We start from the raw sequence: 16,328 nt of genomic DNA on the forward strand, positions 1-16,328 counted from the left end.
CATTTTCTGAAAAAAAGACTTTCCATACTCATCCTTAATATTAATTCCTTCCCTTTAAGGGCATCAAAGTGATTGTTTAATAAAAGATTATTGACTTACTAATTTAAGGGCTGCTATGATTGACTGGCTATGAATAGGAAAAACAAATAGTTTAGATGGTTCCCAAAGCTATGAACTAAAAGAACTGAGAACTGTCTCTCTCTCTTCTTATGAAAAAGCAATTTCATGGTGTTTTCAATTCAAAAATGAATTATGCATTGTGAATTGCATATCCATCGAAGATTAGCTACACAGAAATGCCATCAATTTGACCATATTTTGTCTCAATTCTTACCTGGCCCTTAATCATTAAATGGAAATTGTCTCAGAGAGTAAGATATGGCAAAGATATCAATTTAAAAAGATATAGGCCATTCACTGCATCCTGAGCCATCTCCAGGTTTCTTGACTTTTGTCTTGCCACTGGACGCCAATGACAGTGGAGGAGAGAATGAAACTGCCTCCCTTAAATCCAATCCACTGAACTGTCAAGACATCACCCTCACAGTTCTCTAACCCTTTAGAGAATGAAGGACAAGCAGTAACAATTGAGAAGATGAAAATAATGCCTTTATTATTCAAACATGATATAAATTTTTTGATATTGTTTATGGCAACTTTTAGCAAAATGTAGCTTCCCTGATGTTGCCCTTTAATTAGGTCTATGTTAGCTTTGATTTGTCTTAGATCAAGATTGCAACTTCTGATTTTTTTTCTTCAATTAAAGCATAATAATTTTTTAACTCTTCATTTTAATTTTGAAAGATTTTTTAAATATTTCTCATACATAATCTACTGTTGTATTCTTGTTATAATTTAGTCTGTTATCTACTTCTGTTTGAGGGTCAGTATATCCCATTAACATTCAAAATTATGATGACTGTACATTTCCTTTCATAATTTCTTTTTTTTTTGGTGATTTTTTTATTTGTTTTTTTGCAAGGCAAGGGGGTTAAGTGGCTTGCCTAAGGACACACAACTAGGTAATTATTAAGTGTCTGCAGCTGGATTTGAACTCAGGTATTCTTGACTCCAGGACTGGTGCTCCATCCACTGTGCCACCTAGCCACCCCACCTTCACAATTTCTTCTTTTTATCTTTCTATCACCTTTCTATTCTATGCCTCTTCAAAAATGTGTTTTGCTTCTGACTACCTCTTCCCTTAATATTCTTCACTTTTATTATTCCTCTTAAATCTCTTATCCCCATCAGATAATCTCCCCATTATTCCCTCTTTGAACAAATTCTGATTGGTGCAAGGTTCAAGTATTGCCTTTTTTCCTCACCACTATCCATTATAAAATGTTTTCCTCTTCCACATTCAAAAATATACCCCATTTTCCCTTTTTCTTTTCTCCTTCTTTCTTACCGCACACCTTTTTTGAGATCATATCAATATAATTCATTGATGACTATAATCTCTCCATATATAAACTTCTTGTGAGGCTCTAAAATGTTAAAGTTCTAAAGAATTATATCTATCTTCATACAGATGCTAAAAGTTTCACCTTTTTGAATTCTTCATGCATATACTCTTATGTTTATATTTCTGAATTTTACTTGAGGCTGATTTGAATGTCTTTGATACTGATATGGACTTGTTCAGATTTGGAGATCACTTTGTGAACTCAAAAGGGAAGTAAAAGAAAAGGGAAAATTAAACCATGCAGTTCTAGAGAAGGGGGAAAACCAGCAGCAGGCTTTAAGCCATAGTATAGTTTAGGGCCTAACAGTTTGGCAATAACATAAAATCTGGCAGGTAGGAAGCAAGCCAGCAGTAGGGTCCCAACCACAAAGTCTGAACCCTGAGAATACTAGGGCAAACGATAGGACTGGACTATGAACAAAGTAATGCCAAGGCAGAACTTGGACATAAAGGAGGAAATAAATCTCTGCAAAGGCAAGGCCTAGACTACGTAGGCAACATCTTGACCAATGACAAACCAGAGAACAGACAGCAGAACCAGCATAAAAAACTTTGACCTATACACCCCATACCCCAGGAGCAGAGTTAAAACCATAAAAATGAGCAAAAAATGCTAAAAGAGCACTCACTATTAAAAAAACTACTTTGCAGGTAAAGATGATAACAATGCCATGTCTGAAGAAGAAATCAGTACAAAAACTACACACAAGGGGAATTTCAAAAGAGTCTATGAATTGGACACAAATCTAAAAGCTCATAGAAGAGCTTTAAAAAGAATTTAGATACTAAAGAAGAGAGGGAGAAGAAAAATGAAAGAAAAATTAGAATTATATGGGAAAATTATGAAAATTAACAAAAATGTCATTCAAAATAAAAATAACTAACTGGAAAGGGAAATATAAAAGCTAATTAAAGAAAATAAAACCATAAAAATGAGATTTAAATCTATGAGACTCCAAGATTCCATCAAACAATTAAGAAGGAAAGAAAAAAATTGAAGAAAATGAAAAGTAACTTTTAGGAAAAACAAAGGACCTGGAAAATAAATCCAGGAGAGTTAATTTACAAATCAACAGATTACCAGAAAGACTAGATAAAAACAAGAACCTGGAAAACAACATGCAGGAAATTATCAAGGAAAACTGTTCAATTATTCTAGAATAAGAAGATAATATATTTATTGAAAGAAAATACAGAACTCCACACCCACCCACCCCAGTCCTGCCAGAAAGAAACCCCAGGATAAAAAAATCCATGGGTTGTTATATCCAAATTCTAGAACTCTCAAATAAAGGAGAAAATTCTGCAAGCAGCAAAAAGTAAACAATTTAAATATAAGAGAAACATAATCAACTCATACAGGACTTTCCAGCTTTAACACTGAAGGACAGGAGGCCATGAAATACCAAATACTGGAAGACAAAGTACCTGGAATTGCAACCAATATTTGCTACCCTGAAAAATTCAGCATATATTTTCAGGGGAAAAGATGTATGTTCAATGAAATATAGGACTTCCAAAAGTTCCTGACAAAAATATCAGAATTGAACAGAGAATTCAATCATCTAATACACTACCCAGGAGATGCATGAAGAGATTGGATTTAGAGATATGGTTGGATCTTCTTTCTCCTTCGAAGAGGTCCAAAATAACATAACCCTGTTGCAGACCAAAAACCCTGATGAAAAGCAGGGGTGTTTAATCTAAACAAGTGTCTCAATTTCCTTTGACATACTGTGCTCACAAATCTTAGCACTTTATCTAATGAGGGTATCATAAACTGGGCAATCCTGAGTCAATGAATCCCATATACAAAAATTCTTAAGTGAGACCTTCAGAGTGTCCTACTCAGAATCCTTTGGAATTCCTATAGTTAATTAAATCAGGATTAGTCTAATCTATATTTTGCTTAATAAGAGAATAAGAACCCTGGGGGGGTGGAGGTGGGGAGTGAGATTCTTATGGTTAATTAAATCAGAGTTGGACTTAATCCAAACTTTAATTAATAAAGGGTTAAATACCCTAGGAGGTGAAAGAGGGAAAGTGTGGGAGAAAGCATACTTAGGGAAAAGGATATAAATTTTCATGAAATGATTTGACATTAGATGATAATTTAGCTCTCAAGAACTGTGTGTCCTGGGGGCGGTTAGGTGGTGTAGTGGATAAAGCACTGGCTTTGGAGTCAGAGTACCTGGGTTCAAATCCAGTCTCAGACACTTAATACTTACCTAGCTGCGTGGTCTTGGGCAAGCCACTTTACCCCATTTGCCTTGCAAAAAGCTAAAAACAAAACAAAACAAAGAATTGTGTGTCTTTGGAGGATACATGAAAAGGTGGTAAGGAAAAAAATGATTATTAATTTGATGTAATTCAAGATTCTTCAAAAGCATGCTTCAGGGGGGCAGAGCCAAGATGGCAGCATGAAGGCAGCATTTCCCAGAAACTCCTTCCCCTCAAAACTCCAGAAAGCCAACAAATTGTGACTAGCCAAAATTTAGAGCAGTGGAAACCAAAGAAAGCCTGGGTGATATATTTTCCCAGTCCATGATAATTTAGGAATTCCATAGGAAAGGTGTGTTTCACCGAGCCTGGGGGGGTTGGAAAAAAGCTACCAGAAAGAGATTCAAAAAAAACAATGCCAGGAATATTCAAAACTCCCAAGTCAAAGAGAAAATACTAAAAGAAGCCAGAAGGACACAATTCAAATATTGTGGAGCTGCAGTCAGGATCACACAGGACTTAGCAGCAAATACATTAAGAGCTTGTAGGGCTTGGAATATAATATTCCTGAAGGGAAAAGAGCTTGAAAGGCAACCAAGAATAAATCCTATTGAGTGTGTTGGACATCCTCTTCCAGAGGAAAAGATGGGCTTTCAATGAATCAGGGGAATTTCAAATGTTTCTGTTGAAATGACCAGAGCTGAACATAAAATTTGACCTTCAAATACAGGAATCAGGTGAAGCATGGAGAGCATACGAGAAGAGTAAAGTATGAGGGACTTAATCATGATGAACTGCATGTAGTCCTGAATAGAAAAATGATACTGACAATACTCATATGAAACTTCTCATTGAATAGAGCAGGTAGAAGGAATTTTTATAGATGCAGCACAGGGGAGAGCTGAATCCAGACATATAATATATTGTAAAAATGAAGGTAATGGCTAAAAGAGAAAGCCACTGGGAGTAAGAGAAAGGAGAGGTGCAATAGGCTAAGATATTTTGTATGAAAGATAATTTAAATTTTTTTTTTACAATGAGTTTTTGCAATGATATGGGAGGAGGGAAGGTGAGGGAGAATAAGGGAACCTTCACTCCCATCAGAAATGGCTCAGAGAGGAAACAGCATAGACAATCTATAGAGTATGGACATCTAGAGTAAAAAGGAGGGAAGGGGGAAAGGGGGAAGGGGGGCATATGGGTGACAGAGGAGAGGGTAGATCATTGGAGAGAATAGTCACATATAACACATTTTATTTTTTTGCTTCTTGCAAGGGGCTGGGATTAGGTGGCCTGTCTGGGACCACGGGGCCAGGTTGTTGCTGTGTCTCAGGGTGGTATGTGGGCTCAGGACCTCTTGGCCCAATGTTTGGTGATCAGTCCACTGTGCTACTCAGTCACCCTACAGCACATTTTAGAAGAGGGACAGAATGAAAGGAGAAAGAAAATATAATATATGGTAGTGGGGAAGAATGAATAGAGGGAATTACAATCTGCAACAGCAACAGTGCAAAAATATGGAAGTATATTTTATGATGGACTTATCTTAAAAAATATGATCAGCGGAGACAGAGCTGATAGAATCAGAACACAGACTGAAACACATTTTTTCCCCTTTCCTTTACTTTATTTCTCATGAAGGTCTATAATTTGTGGGGGGGGGGGGATGGCATTATGTGTACTCCTTATTTTGGGGTTATTTTGCAAGACAAATGAGGTTAAGTGTCTTGCCCAAGGTCACACAGCTAGGTAATTATTAAGTGTCTTAGGTCGGATTTGAACGCAGGTACTCCTGACTCCAGGGCTGGTGCTCTATCCACTGTGCCACCATGTTTCCTCTTAAACAAGAATATTTTAGTAATGTATAAAAAAAATCACTTGTACAAAAATATACATTGTAGCTCTGTTTGTGGTGGTAAAAAAATCAGAAATTAACATAAATGTCCTTCAATTGGGAAAAGGCTTAACAAAATGTGCTATATGTATGGGATGGAACACTATTGTTATATTAGAAGCCAGGAAGGATGGGAATTCAGGGAAGCCCAGACAGATTTGCATGGACTGATGCTGAGTGTGGTGAGCAGAACCAGAGGAAGATTGTGCACCCTGGCAGCAAAATGAGGGTGATGACCAACCTTGATGGACTTGCCCATTCCATAATTGCAACAATTAGTCACAATACTTTATTTTTCTTCCTTATGGATATTATTTCTCTCTCATCACATTCAACTTAGACCTGAATATCATGGAAACAAGGGGAGGAAAGTAATATTAGGGGGGAAAATTGTAAAAAATTAAAAATTCAAATTAAAAAGATGAAAAAGAGTGTTTCAAATGAGACAGAAGAGGGGAGGGTATTTAGCGACTTTGAAGCAATTCTGCTTATCAAAGAATCAATCAATCAATCTGTGTTGGTAAAATGTGCTGTAGGGTGACTGAGTAGCACAGTGGACCAACTATTAGCCCTGGGGTCAAGAGGCTGTGAGTCCAGTTGCCACCCCTGAGACCCAGCAATCACCCAGCCCTGTGGTCCCAATGCCAGCCCTTTGCAAGAAGTAAAAAGGAAACTGTGTTGTATCTGAATGTTCTGTCCTATGGTCTACAATAAACTGTTTGCTTATCAAGCAATCAGTTAATCAAGCTATGTTTGTTGATATCTGATTAATAGTAACTAAGTAGTAAATAACATCTGGTGAAGAGGCACAAAGATTTTTAAGAGGAAAAGAAGGGAGGGCATGAACACCAAGTAACTTTTATTCAATAGATTTGGCCCAGAGAGGGAATAAGATGCATTCCCACTTGGTATAAAAATCAATCCTTCTCTACAGGGAAAGTGGGTGGGCAGGGAAAGGGGAAAGATAAGGGAAGAATGAACTGATAAAAGGGAAAAGAAAGGTATAAGTGAAAATGAACTGAAAATAAAATTTTAAAAGAAATGTTATAGGGGAAATGGAGTAAAACTCTGTTGATGAGGAACAAGAGGAAAGGAAAAAGTAAAATATAAATGGGGAGCAATAGCAAGGAAGGAAATAAAGAATTAATAATCTTAACTGTAAATGTGAATGTGTGAATGGAAATGGATAACAGAATACATTAAAAACTAGAATCCTACAATATGTTATTTGCAGGAAATACATTTGAAGCATAAGGATAGGGTAAAAGTAAAAAAAACACAGTAAAATATACTATGATTCAGCTGAAGTAAAAAAAAAGGGTGGGAAGCAATTCAGATCTCAGAAAAAGCAAAAGCAAAAATAGATATTAAAAGGGATATTGAAGGACACTATATCTTCTTTAAACATACCATAGGTAATGAACTTATAGCATTATTAAACTTGTACACAACTAAAGGTATAGCATTCAGTTTCCTAGCAGAAAAGTTGCATGAATTACAAGGAGATATAGTCAGCAAAACTCTAAATATGGGGGACTTCAAACTCCCTCTCTCAGAACTAGATAAATCTAGACACAAAATAAACAAGAAGGAAATTAAAAGGTGAATGAAATATTAGACTACCTTCATGCAATAGACCTCTGGAGAAAAATTAATAGGGATAGAAAAAAATGTACCTTTTACTCAGCAGTATTTGGCACCCATATCAAAACTGACTATGTAGTAGGTCATTAAAACCTTTTCATTAAATGCACAAAGGCAGAAATAATAAATACATACTTCTTAGACCATGATGCAATAGAAATTACATATTATAAAGTTATGGAAAGAGAAATAAGAAACTAATTGAAAAGAAAATAACTTAATTTTAAATCTTGAATGTTTTAAGCAACAAATCATAGAAATTATCAATAATTTTATCCAAGAAAATGATAATAATGAGACATCATACAAAATTATTGGGATGGAACCAAGGCCATTTTAAGGGGAAAGTTTACAATTATAAATACTTATATGACTAAAATAGAGATAGAGGAAATCAATGAATTTGGTATACAAGTAAAAAAACTAGAAAAAGAACAAATTAAAGACCTCAATTAAATAGCAAATTAGACATTCTGAAAATCAAGGGATTAATTAATAAAACTGAAAGTTAAATAAAATAAATAAAACTAAGAATCAGTGGAAAAGCCAGTAAAATGGTTAAGCTTTTGTCACCAATGAAGAGGAAATTAAAGAGATAATTTGGAGCAAATTTGCCCAACTTTATGCCAATAAATTTGTTAATCTTAATGAAAAGTATGAATATTTACAAAAAAATACAAACTGCTCAGATTAACCAAACAAGAAATAACATATGTAATCAACTCCATTTCAGAAAAAAGATATTGAAGAAGCCATCAAAAAAAACACCCTAAGAAAAAGTCTCAGGTCCAGATGGATTTACAGGTGAATTGTACAACATTTCAAGAACAATTAATTTGTATTCTATAAAAACTACTTTTTGAAATGGAAGGATTTATGTGCATTTTTTTATTTATGATTCCAAGATGGTACTGATGCCTAAACCAGGAAGCACCAAAATAAATAAATAATCTTTTAGACCAATCTTACTAATGTATATTGATGCAATAACCTTAAGTAAAATTTCAGCAATGAGACTACAAGTTATTACTAGGATAACGAACCTTGATCAGGTAGAATTTATACCAGGTAGGCAGGTATTATCCAATATTAGGAAAACAGTCAACATAATTGGACACATCAATGGCCAAACTAACAAATATCCTATGATTATCTCAAAAGATTTTTAAAAGACTGGTGATAAAATGCAACATCATTCCAATTAAAAATGCTAGAAAGTTTAGGAATAAATAGAGTTTTTAATTAAAATAATAAGTAATATCTAAATTAGTATTATTTATCTAAAATCATCACCAAATAATGGGGATAAACTCAGAGCATTTCCAATTAAGATCAGGGGTAAAACAAGGATGTCCATTATCACCATTACTGTTCAATATAGCTTTAGAAATGTTAACTCTAGAAATAAGAAAAGAAAAAGAAATTGAACAAATTAGAATTGTAAATGAGGTAGAATAGCTTTCACTCATTGCAGATGATATGATGGTATGCTTAGAGAACCTGAGAAAATCATTTAAAAAAACATCCTGAAATATTTAACCAGTTCAGCAAAATAACAGAATATAAAATAAACCCACATAAATCTTCAGTTTCTATGTACAGCAGTGGCCAAGAGCAAGAGGTAGAAAGAGAAATTCCATTTAAAATAACTGTGGGAATAAATACTTTTATTAAGTAATATATTATTATTATCATTATAATAAATAATAAATAAATATAATATATATTTATATATAATAAATAATATTTATATATAATAAATATAGTATGTAAAATATAATAAATGAATAAATATAATAAATAATATTTATAATAAATAAATACTTTTAATAAATAAATACTTTAAAATACTTGGGAATTTTCATCCCAAGACAAACCCAGAAACTGTATGAACACAATTATATAGCACTTCTCACCCAAATAAAGTCAGATTTAAATAATTGAAAAATGTTAATTGCTCATGGTTAGGACAATTGTAATCAAATTAAATTACTTATTCAGTGCCATGCCAATCAAACAACCAAATAATTATTACACCATGCTAAAAAATAGTAACAAAATTTATCTGGAGCAACAAAACGCCAAGAATGTTAAGGAACTGATTTTAAAAAATGGAAAAGAATGTGGCCTAGCTCTACCAGATCTAAAATTATAGTATAAAGTGGCAGTCATCAAAACTGCCTGATACTGGTTAAGAAATAGAGAAATGAATCAGTGAATTTGGATAGGTTCCAAAGAACTGGTACTAAATATCTACAGTAATCTATAGTTTGAGAAGCCCAAAAAACAATACCTTCTGGGTAGGAACTCAGTATTTGACAAAAATTGCTGGGAAATTGGGAAAGAACATGGCAAAAGTTAGGCATATACCCATATCTGACACACTATACCAATGTAAGGTCAAAATGGGTAAAGAATTTGAGCATAAAGACTGACACCATAGATAAATTAATAGACCAAAAAATACTCTATCTATTTGATGAATGGAAAGGGAACAAATTAATAGCAAAACAAGAAATAAAACACATAATAAACTGCAAAATGAATTATTTTGACTTTAATAAATAAAAAACTTTTTGCACTAATATAATCAGTCAATAACTTTAACTTTCAATAACTTCCTTCTAACTGAAGAAAATCAGAAGCTCAGAAAAAATCTTCACAACTAGGGGTTCTGATAAAGGTCAAAGTTTTTAAATTTAACTTAATTTTTTGGTTTTTTCAAAGCAATGTGGTTAAGTGCCTTGCCCAAGGTCACACAGCTAGGTAATTATTAAATATCTGAGGCTAGATTTGAGCTCATGTCATCCTGACTGCAAGGCTGGTGCTCTATCCCTCTATCCATTGTACCACCTAGCCACCCTACAGGTGACATTTTCAAAATACATAGAGAACTGAATCAAATTTTTAAAGTTGTAAGTGATTCCCCAATTGATAAATGGTCAAAGGATATGAATAGACAGTTTTCAAATGTAGAAATTAAAACTATATAATCATATGAAAAAAATTCTCCAAATCATTGATTAGAGAAATACAAATACAAACAACTCTGGGATATCACCTCACATCTATCAGATTGGCTAAGATGACAAAAAGATAAAATGATCAGTGTTGGAGAAATTGTGGGAGGATTGGGATATTAATCCATAGCTGGTGGAGTTGTTAAGTGATCCAACCATTCTGAAGAACAATATGGAACCATGCCCAAAGAGCAATAAAACTGTTCAAAACCTTTGACACAGCAATTCCAGTTCTAGGCCTTTATCAGGAAGAAATATTAAAAAATGGGAAAAGTCCTATATGTTTCAAATATTAAACTCTTTCTGTAGTGCAAGGAATTGGAAATTTAGTGGATGTCCATGAAATGGGGTGTGGTTAAAAAAGCTATAGTCATGACTCTTATGAAATATTGTTGTTTTATAAGAAACTACAAATTGTTGAACTCTAAAGAAGCATGGAATGGATTACAGGGTCTGATTAAATTTTAGTAAGAATGATTGCTGTATTTTATCAAAAAATTTTCAGCATCTACTGAAATAATCATATATATTTTTAGACTTGTTATTGATATAGTCAATTACTCAAACATTTTTCCTAATATTCAATCAACCCTGCATTCCTGGAATAAATATTGCTTGGTCATAGTGTATTATCATGGTGATAACTTGAGTAATTTGCTAAGATTTTATTTAGTTTGTTTCCTTCCAAATGCATTAGGGAAATAGGTACATAAATTTCTTTCTCTGTTTTGACTCTTCCTGGTTTAGGTATCAGTAACATATTGGTGTCATAGAATGATTTTCTTAGCATTCATTCTTCATCTATTTTTTAAAATATTTTATATAGAATTGAAACCAATAGTTCCTTGAATGTATGATAGAATTCACTTGTGAATTCATGAAACCATAGAGATTTTTTCTTAAGGAGATCATTGAAGGCTTTTTATATTTTCTTTTCTGGGATAGAGTTACTTAAGTATGTCATTTCCTCTTCTTTTAACCAGACATTTTATATATATATATATATATATATATATATATATATATATATATATATATATATATACATATATATATATATGTATATATATATATATATGTATATATATATATATACATATATATATATATATATATTCATCCATTTCACTTGGATTGTAAAATTTATTGACATACAGTTTGACAAAATAGTTCTGAATTATTACTTTACCTTCTTCCTCATTGTTGGTGCATTCACCATTTTCAATTTTCAAACTAGTAATTAGGTTTCCTTTTTTAAATCAAATTAAGTAAAGATTTATCTATTTTGTTTTTTCATAAAATGACTATTTTGTTTATTAGTTCAATGGTATTTTGATTTCAATTTTATTAATTTCACCTTTAATTGTTAAAATTTTTACTTTGGAATTTAATTGGGAATTTTAAATTTGTTCATTCTCTAACTTTTTAGTTGCATTTCCAGTTCATTGTTCTTCCTTTTATCTATTTTATTCAAGCAAGCATTTAGAGATATAAAATATTCCCTAACCACTGTTTGGTTTTAGCCAATAGGTTTTGCCATGTTGCTTCATTATTGTCATTGTCTTGGATGAAACCACTAATTCTATGATTTATTGTTTGTTTCATGCATTCTTTAAAATTAGCTTATTTAGTTTCCATTTAGTTTTAGGTTTATTCTTCTCTAGGCTTTTACCTTTGCTCTGCACATATCTCTCTGCTTTATATGTTTCTTGTAAGCAGCATTTTGTAGGATTCTGGTTTTTAATCCACTGTGCTGTCCCCTTCAAATTTATGGTAGAGTTCATCCCATTTACACTGAAAGCTGTCATTATTAATTCTTTATTGTCCTCCATTCTATCCCCCTGTATTTGTATTTTTCTGCTTCTTTCACCTTAACCCTCCTCCCTATTATTTAGGTTCTGAAAACACCTCCCTCAATGAATTTATTCCCTTCTATCCACCCTTTCCCATTTCATTCCTCTTTCTTTTTTCCCCTTCTTCTTTCTCTCCCTTCTGTTAGTGTTGCCTTCCATCCCCCCCTTTCCTCCCAAAACATGAAAGCTAAGATATGTTTCTAAGCTCATATGTTAATCCCTTTGTGAATCAAATGTGATGAGAGTAAAATTCATGTGGTTCTTACCTCCTGCCTTCTTCCACTTTATTACTATAGGTTCTTACACTTCTTCATGTGCTATAATTTACACCATTCTTCCTGCCCCTTCCTTCCATCTCTTTACTATCCCTCCCTCTTTATTAACATATATATATATATATATATATACATACATGTATGTATGTATGTATGTATATACAACACACACACACATACATACATCCCTCTTACAGGGGTTCAATTATCAAAATTCATGAGAATCTTCCTCCCAGTTGAAAATGTAATAAGAGAAATCTTATTGGATGTTAGTTTTTTTTTTTATTTTCCCCTGTATAATTTTCATATATCTCTTAGGTCTCCTGTTTGAAGCTCAAATTTTCTCTTCAGTTGTGTTTTTTTTCATAAGGAAAGATTGAAGGTCATCTATTTCAACAAATTTCCATCTTTTCCCTCAAAGAGAAGACTCAGCTTAAATGGATAGCGTATTCTTGTTTGCAATACAAGCTCCCTTGCTCTCCAGGACATCATATTCTGGGCCCTTATATGTCTTAATTTTGCTGCAGTCAGGTTCATTGTAATCCTGAATGTGGATAATTGACATTTGAATTGTTTTCTTCTGGCCACTTGCAGGATTTTCTCCTTGATCAACAATTTTGGATTTTCATCTCAATATTCCTTGAAATTTTCATTTTGAGGTCCCTTTCAGGAGGGGATTGTTCTATTCTTTCAATGAGTAATTTGTCCTCTGCTTTGAGGAAGTCAGATTAATTTTCCTTAATTATATATTGTAAAATGGAATTCAGGCTTTTTTTTTCAAATTTTTCACATAATACTTTGATTTGAAATTGTCTATTCTGGATCTATTATCCAGGTCAGTCATTTTACCAATGAGGTATTTTACATTTTCTTCATTTTTTTAAATTTTGTTTGGCAGAGTCTTGATGTCTCATGAAGTCGGTAGTTTCCACAGATTCCAATTTTTTTGGGGAGAAGAATTTTCTTTATGAAACTTTTGTATTTCCTTTTTCAATTGATCAATTCTATTTTTGAAAAAATTGTTATATTTTTCCATTTGCTCAATTGGGTTTATAAGGGAATCATTTTCTTTTTACATTTGTTCAATTGTATTTTTAAAGTATGTTTTATTGTCATTTTTTTGTTTAACGATGACAATTTTCTCTCTTATAGTATAAATTTTGTCTTGTATTTCTTTTCCCATTTTCCCATTTGATTTTTAATACCTTTCTGATACTACCAAGGAATCTTTCTGCACCAAAAACTAATTCATACCCTCTTCTGAAGTTTCGTATAGTGTGCCCCTCCTGTCCTCCTTTTCCAAGTTTGTATCAAGGTAATGTTCAATCAATCCTACATTGCACTGGTCTTTGTTTTTCCATTTTGTAACATTAACTTTCCCTATGTTCTTGTGTTAGGAGAAGGGTTGGTTTACAAACCTTGAGATCTCTATAGAATTTAAGAAAACATAGATATAATAGACTTCTGTTGAAAAAATTAAACTTACAGAAAAATTGGCCCTGAATTAAGGTATAAAACATCACAATCAAATGCATAAAGGAAGAAATATTAATTTTGTTTTTTCAAATCATTATGCCTCACAAAATGCATTTAGTAAAATGTCATGAAAAGACTGCTTAAACATCTATTGGGTACAAAACAATATCATCGTAAAGGTTAAATGGAGAAAGAACAAATGATAGAGAAAATAATTCATTTCATCAATGAAAACTACAACATTTGGTGAACATGTAAATATTTATAGGATAGAGTTTAAGTTGTACTTAAGAGGAAAATTAGTAATATTAAATTCTAATATCAATATCATAGAGACAAAAATGACTAAATTGATCGTTCATACAACTAAGATACTCAGAAAAAGAGAAAAATATTAAGAACCATACTAGATATCAAAAAAGTCAAAGGAGAGATTGATAAAAATGAAAGAAAGAAAGTCATTGAACCAATAAAATTAAGGATTGGTTTTATTAAAAGAAAACTTAAAATAGATGAAAATTTGGCTAATAAATTTTTTAAAAGAAGAAAACTAGAATGGGTCAAGTTCTCCACCAGTGGAGAGGATATTAAGAAGGAGGGGGCTACTTTGCTCAATTATATGCCCATAAATTTGAAAATCTAAGTGAAATTGATGAATATTTAGAAAAATGTTTATTGTCCAGATTAACAAAATGGGAAATAGAACACTTATATAAGTTTTCTTTTGAAAAAAATAATCTATCCATCAATTAATTCACACAAAAGTACCTAGAGCTAAATGGATTTACAAGTGAATTCTGGCAAACATTTGAAGGAAAAAAAATAATTCTAGTACTACTTAAACTATTTGACAAAATAAGCAAAAAAGATTCTACCCTAATTTGTATGAGATAAATATAATGTTGATACATAAACCATAATAATCAGATACATAAAGCTATATAACAAATTCTCTAAAGAAAATTAATGAAAAGAATTTTAAATTAAATACTGGAAAGGATTTATATATCATCAATATCATACTCTGGATGACCAGGTTGGATTCTCGTACCATGAACTGAAGAAAGCAATCAACATAATTGACCATATCAATAACAAAATTGAGATAAATCATGCAATTATCTCAATATATGCAGAAAAAGCTTCTAACAAAACAAACCACCCATAGGGATAAAGGGAACTTTCTTTAAGGTGAAAAATATATGCATATATACATAAAATATATACATATATATAACTGCAAAATTAAATATTTTGACTATATTAAATTATAAAGGGTTTGTACTAATAAAATAAATCTTGTCAAAATTAGAAGGAAAGCAGAAAGCCAGGAAACAGTTTTCAAAACTAAATAGGAGTTTTGATAAAGGTCTCATTTCTAAAATATATAGAGAATTATGTTAAATTTAAAAAATCGCAAGTCATTCCCCAATTAATAAATGGTCAAAAGATATGAACAGATGGCTTTCAAAAAAGAAATTAAAACTATACATAATTATATTGAAAATACTCCAAATCATTAGTGGTTAGAGGAATTCAAATTCAAACAACAGTGAGGTATCATCTCGCACCTATCAGATTGGTCAAGATGAGAGAAACGGAAAATGATCAATGTTGGAATTGTTGTGGGAAAACTGGATCATTGGTGCATTGCTTGTGGAGTTGTGAAAGGATGCAACCTTTATGGAGAACAAGATGGACCTATACCCAAAGAGCAATAAAATCTGTTCATACCGTTTGACTCAGCACTTCCGATTCAAGGTCTAAATCGAAAAGCAATTGTAAAAAGTGGGAAAAGTCCTACATGTTCCAAAATATGCTTAGAAGCACTAAAGTAGCAAATAATTGGAAATTAAGTGGATTCCCATCAATTGGGGAATGGCTAAGCAAATTATGGTACAAGAATGCTATGTAATATTATTGTTTTATAAGAATCCATAAATGGGGGGGTGACTAGATGATACAGTGGATGGCCCTGGAGTCAGAAGCACCTGAGTTCAAATGTGGCCTCAGAAACTTAATAATTACCTAGCTGTGTGACCTTGGGCAGGTCACTTAACCCCATTGCCTTGTCAAAAAAATTTTTTTTTTAAAACGAATCCATGAAGGGTCATACTCTAGAGAACCATGGAATGTGCTATGGGATCTGGTGCTGAGTGAATGGAGTAGAACAAGAGTAGAACCAATGTACACATTAACAAAATTATGAGATGAACAACTTTGATGGAAGCAACTCCTCTCAACAGTCCTCAGAGAGAGGGGAAAACTGTATTTGAGTGGTTATGGACTATATTATCCCTAATCAGGGAAAGAAAAATAAACCAAACCAAACAAAAAAGAACACAGGGGGAAAATCCCTTCTAAATCTGGTGAACACTTTATAAAAATTATCTCTTATGTAGCTCATTCAATCCTGATGCCTCATGTCAAAAATTACTAATTTGTAAATATATTTAACAAAATATGTATGTAAAATGCTAA

The sequence above is a fragment of the Macrotis lagotis genome, chromosome X (assembly GCF_037893015.1).
Source record: "Macrotis lagotis isolate mMagLag1 chromosome X, bilby.v1.9.chrom.fasta, whole genome shotgun sequence".
Lineage (NCBI taxonomy): Eukaryota > Metazoa > Chordata > Mammalia > Peramelemorphia > Peramelidae > Macrotis > Macrotis lagotis.